Source organism: Leptonychotes weddellii, chromosome 8 (genome assembly GCF_054177405.1).
Source record: "Leptonychotes weddellii isolate Sample4059 chromosome 8, ASM5417740v2, whole genome shotgun sequence".
Taxonomy (NCBI): Eukaryota; Metazoa; Chordata; class Mammalia; order Carnivora; family Phocidae; genus Leptonychotes; species Leptonychotes weddellii.
In genome coordinates, this window is record NC_138376.1 from 54,642,887 (window position 1) to 54,648,925 (window position 6,039).

The following is a 6,039-nucleotide window of genomic DNA, read 5'->3' on the forward strand; positions in this document are numbered from 1 at the left end:
ACAGCACTCACCATAGCCCATACCCTCCCCAATGTCTATCACCCAGCCACCCCATCCCTCCCACCCCCCACCACTCCAGCAATCCTCAGTTTGTTTCCTGAGATTAAGAATTCCTCATTAGATTGCAAATTTTAAAGGTTAGAGTATACACATAAAAATCCAGGAGGGTCGGGCGCCTGGGTGGCTCAGTTGGTTAAGCGACTGCCTAGCTCAGGTCATGATCCCAGGGTCCTGGGATCGAGTCCCGCTTCGGACTCCCTGCTCTGCGGGGAGCCTGCTTCTCCCTCTCCCACTCCCCCTGCTTGTGTTCCCTCTCTCGCTGTGTCTCTCTCTGTCAAATAAATAAATAAAATCTTAAAAAAAAAAAAATCCAGGAGGGTCATGTCTTTTTTTAATATAACCTGAATATGTTCCTAATCAGAAATTATTTTGTGGGGCATGTGGGTGGCTTAGATGGTTAAGCGTCTGCCTTCGGCTCAGGTCATGATCCCAGAGTCCTGGGATCAAGTCCTGCATTGGGCTCCCTGCTCCTTGGGAGCCTGCTTCTCCCTCTGCCTCTCTCTCTGTCTCTCATGAATAAATAAATAAAATCTTTAAAAAAAAAGAAATTATTTTGTGTAGTTCATGTTTGCTTGATGTGGTCTCTGATATTATTGCTGATATTTACATTCGATGGGCTCATTAATGAAAGTCAGACTATATTTGTAGTAGTGTCTGGAAGAGGGACGCCTGGGTGGCTTGGTCAGTTAAGTGTCTGCCTTCGGCTCAGGTCATGATCCCAGGGTCCTGGGATCGAGTGCGACTCCTTGCTCAGTGGGGAGCCTGCTTCTCCCTCTGCCTCTGCCCCTTCCCCTGCTTGTACGCTCTCTCTCAAAATAAATAAAATCTTAAAGAAAAAAAAAAGTAGTGTCTGGAAGAAACTGATGGGCAAACCAGGGAGATTTAGAGCTGCTGATGGACTCTCTCAGTCTATGTTTCTTTCTCTACATTTAGATTTATAGTATTAGTGATGCTAAGATTTCTTTTTTTTTTTTTTTAAAGATTTTATTTATTTATTTGAGACAGAGAGAATGAGAGACAGAGAGCATGAGAGGGAGGAGGGTCAGAGGGAGAAGCAGACTCCCTGCCAAGCAGGGAGCCCGATGCGGGACTCGATCCAGGGACTCCAGGATCATGACCTGAGCCGAAGGCAGTCGCCCAACCAACTGAGCCACCCAGGCGCCCAGTGATGCTAAGATTTCTTGATGACACTTTCAAACATCCCTTATTTTACCTTTCACAATTCCTGCTAGTATATTGGAGTTTTGCAATTTGCATGACATTGTTTTCTGTAAATATTCATTCCATATACCTCTTTTCATGACCAACTTTACTCCAGAGCTCTAGTCTCACCTCTAAAAAAAATAATGAAAATGATGCTTTCCAAAATGTGGCTGAATCTTTTTAGTTGTGTGTGGGTTAGCAGAGCCTACATTAATGTGTAGTTGAAACTTCAGTAATTTTGTTTCTCTTAATAGGTCAAATTAAAAAAAAAAAAAAGCAAAACCCGAAACACAAGTCTTTCTTTCCCCCTTTTGATGTTTCTGCTGTTACTAGGAGAGTAGATTTAGAAAGGGCCACACATTTCCTGTCCAGGCTGGAATGTAGAGGTGAAATTGTGGGTTTCATTAACTTATTTCATTTCAACAAGCATTTTTGTACAGCTTTCTCAAGTGCTGGCCTCTTTTGTGAATTGGGTCCAGGGAATACAGAGCTCTGCATCTGAAATCCCCCACCCTGTCCACTTGGCTGAATTTCTTCCCTCAATGGTGAGGCCACCACCATTGATTTAGACTGTATAGGCCCTGAACATCGCGGCAGAGGCTTGGAGAATACCAAGTTCAAACTACGAAGGTAATTCAAGTGTGTTGATTCCGTAGAAGCATTGGCATTAGAGTTCAGGTCCCAGCACGTTACTGATTACATAGTTTTTGGTTTAGTTTATTGGAAAAAAGTTTTGAATATTTATTATTTATAGCAGACAATTAGGAAAATTTCCATTATAATTTTCAATTGGTATCCATGTATTAGTACAGAACACACAAAAATTTTCGCTCTGAGCTCGTCTGTTTTCTACCATGGTTACTGTTTCATCAGGGAAATTCAGAAGAATGAACCATTACATAAACATCAAGAAAAGAAGTTGGAATATGTTATCTCTTATTGGTTGTCTGAAGTAAAGATAATCCAGAGGGGCAACTTCTAAAAGTCATTGACAAAATATTTTTTCTTGAAGTTTTTGGTCATCAAATGAGGTCTGGAACACCTCTGTTTACAAATGATTTACTTTTTTTAGAGCATTTATTGTATAATTAACATCTAATTACTTCTGTCATTTAAACAAAGGTGAAGTTTTACTTTCACAATTCCTGTCCAGCAGACAGAGTTCTGTGTTAGAAATGATAAATCTGTAGCTCCAGGTTTTTTCTTTCTTTCTTTTCCCCTTTCTGTTCTTCAATTTCCTTCATCTTCTTTCTTTCCCCCTTTCTACTTTATTTCTCTGCAGTCACCGTTCTTCAGTCTACTGTCTTCAGCCTATAGCCATCCCAAGCAGGATCTGGTATGGACTCTTTTTTGTGCCCTTTATTGAAATCTATTTCTTCCCTTCTCTTTCTTTTCTTTATCCCTGTTACATGGCAATTATTAAAAACAAATATTGCTAATCATTGATATTGGCTAAATGGACAAAAGTAACACTCCATTATTTAAAAAACTTTAAAAGACATCTTTACTTTAAAAAATATATCCTTTACCATGAACTTTTATACTACTGACTTTTATTTAAGGATGTAATAAAAAAAAAGGGTGTTCTCAAAGCAGTGTTCAAGAAGATATTGTTGAGCATTAATACCTACCCATTATCTAACTTGTTACCTAGCAAGAGTGTGAGGCAGCTGGTTAATTTTGAAGAGAGAGGGAAGTTCAGACATGATAGCATGAAGCCTCAGAGCGAATGTGATGAATGCAAAGCGAGAAGAAGGATTATGGGGCAAGGTAAGGACACTGGGAGACTAGGAAAGTGGGATCAAATTTTTATGTGGGGGGATTCCTCAAAATAAAACATATCAAAATAAAACCAAGTAATGGAAGACATGTGCTATCTTCCAAATTTTGCCCAGGGCAGGCTCAGCCTGACTCACACTCAGACTTCTGACTTCCAAAACATGCCCTTTGACCAGTGACCACTCACTGAAGACATAAAGCAGCTGGGTCTTGTTTTGGAAGTTTGGTGGCCTGGGAATTTTAAATGATAAATGCTAAACAAAGCTTACTATAAAATAAATAAGGTGCATCTTAATTTAGCCTGCAAATATTTAAGTGAATGGACTCTAATGAGCTCTCTGACTAGGCTTGATAAGTTCTTGGAAAATTGATGTAAGTTCAACAGAGAAACATGGTTGGGTCATTGAAGACTCTGGTTTATTGGTCTTCATGATTAGAAAACTTTGTAAAAGATGATTTTTTTGGTGACAAAGGATTTACAAGACAATGATTTGTCAGTGTTTGCATATATATGGAAATATGCTATAAGAGGAAATGGAGATAAAAAACTTCACATACAATATATAATTTATTCTTTCTAGATAAATATGCAGATGTAGGGTTTCTAATGTGCACCATTCTGGCATCCTGTCTCGTATGTGCAACATAAATGTCGGTGTGAGAAAGATCCAACAAAGTACTGATCGTAATTCATGGTGCCTTTTTCCTACAATGAAAGAAGATAAAAGTTCTTTGAAGTCTGTGGTGGTTAGGCTTCCCTTCTTTGCTTGATACGTTATTGTCTCATTCTCCTTTCCCCTTCTCTCTAATTAGTTAACAATTTTTGGCAATTCTTCTCCGTGCTTTGTCACATACATTCCTTTCTTTCCATCTCCACTGCTGCCTGTTTAGGCCTGTTGCTCCTTCATTTGCATCTCTTCTGGGAATTGCTGCAACTGCATCACCCTATCCAGGTTCTCCTCCTGTTTCACATCTTAGTTAAAACATATTTTCATTCACTTTATTTTAGCCATTCTGGTAGGTGTGAAATGGTGTCTCATTGTGGTTTTATCGTGGGTTTCTTGAATGATTAGTGAGCTTGACACCTTTTTGTGGTTAGTGGACATTTGGATATCCTCTTTGTGAAATGCCTGTGAAATCTTTTGCCCAATTCTCCATTAGGTTATCTGTCTTACTCTTATTAATTAAAAAAACTTTTTATGTATTATGGATACAAGCCCTTTGTTGATTGTATGTGCCGTGAGGGTTTTCTACCAGTCTGTGGCTTGCTTTTTCACTCTCTTTATGATGTCTTTTGATAAACAAAATTTACTGATTTTAATATTGCCCAATTAATCAATCTTCTCCTTCATGATTACCACATCTTATGTCATATTTAAGAAATAATTACTGACACAAAAATCATAAAAATAATATCCTATGTTATATCTTTGGCACTTTATTGTTATTTTTTACATTTAGGTGCATAATCTGTCTGGAATTGATTATTGTGTATGGGGTGATGTAGGAGTTAACACTTTTTTCCACGATATCAGATTCCCAGAAATATCAGGCACTTTACCATTCATAAAAAAAGATTATGACTATATCAGATTGCCACTAAGCCATTCATGAAAAAGGCTTTGTATACTGTGCCACGGTGCCAACTTTGTCATTAATCACGTTTCCATATACGTGTGGGTTTTCTCTGTGACTCTCTCTTCTGTTCCGTTGGTCTACTTGTCAAAACTTTGCCCAAACCATGCTGTTCTTGTTGATTTTCTTTAAGAGAAAAAAAGTGCTTTTCTGGATTTATCTCAAGAAAACACACGGGTATGAAGTATATTAACATCATATATATTTATGCCATTTACTGAGGTATAATTTACATACAGTAAAATTCACTCTTCTTAGGTGGACAGTTTTAAGACTTTTGACAAATGCATACAGCCATATATCTGCCATCAAATCAAGCTATGGAACATTTCCAACGCCCTCAAGTTTCCCTCAGGCCCCTTGTAGCCAATCCTTTTCTCAACTCAGCCCTTGGCAAGCTTCAGTCTATTTTCCATTCCTATAGTTTTCATTCTTTCAGCAGTATCTTTTGAGGGGCAGATATTTTAAATTTGGACTAAGTATGATTTATCAACTTTTCTTTATGAATCGTGCTTTTAGTGTTGTATCTAAGGACCCTATCTGATGTCACAAAATTTTTATCCTGTTCTGTAATTTTAGGTTTTACATTTAAGTCTATAGTCTATTTTGAGTTAATTTTTAAAAATATTGTATTTATTTATTTGAGAGAGAGAGAGTGAGCAACGGAGAGAGCACAAGTGGGGGGAGAGGCAGAGGGAGAGAGAGAATGATGCGGGGCTCGATCCTAGGACCCTGGGATCAGGACCCGAGCCAAAAGTAAGGCAGACACTCAACCGACTGAGCCACCCAGGCACACCCCTATTTTGAGTTAATTTTTGTATAAGACGTGTAATATGAGTCAAAGGTTGTTTTTTGGTTTTTTGCACATGAATATTCAATATCCAATTGTATATGGATTTTTCAAGTTACCATCTGTGGAAAAAACTTTCCTTTTTTCATTGAAGTGCCTCTGGGCCTTTGTAAAAAATCAATGGAGTATATCTAGTTTTTTTTTTTCTATATTTGTGTTTCCACATACATTTTATTTATTTATTTATTTTTAAATTTTATTTTGTTATATTAGTCACCATTCATTACATCATTAGTTTTTGATGTAGTGTTCCATGATTCATTGTTTGCGTATAACACCCAGTGTTTCATTCAATACGTGCCCTCCTTAATACCCATCACTGGGCTAACCCATCCCCCCACTCCCCTCCCCTCTAAAACCCTCGGTGTGTTGCTCAGAGTCCATAGTCTCTCATGGTTTGTCTCCCCCTCCGATTTCCTCCCTCTTCATTTTTCCCTTCCTACTATCTCCCTTTTTTTTTTTTTTAAACATGTAATGTATTATTTGTTTCAGAGGTACAGGTCTGTGATTCA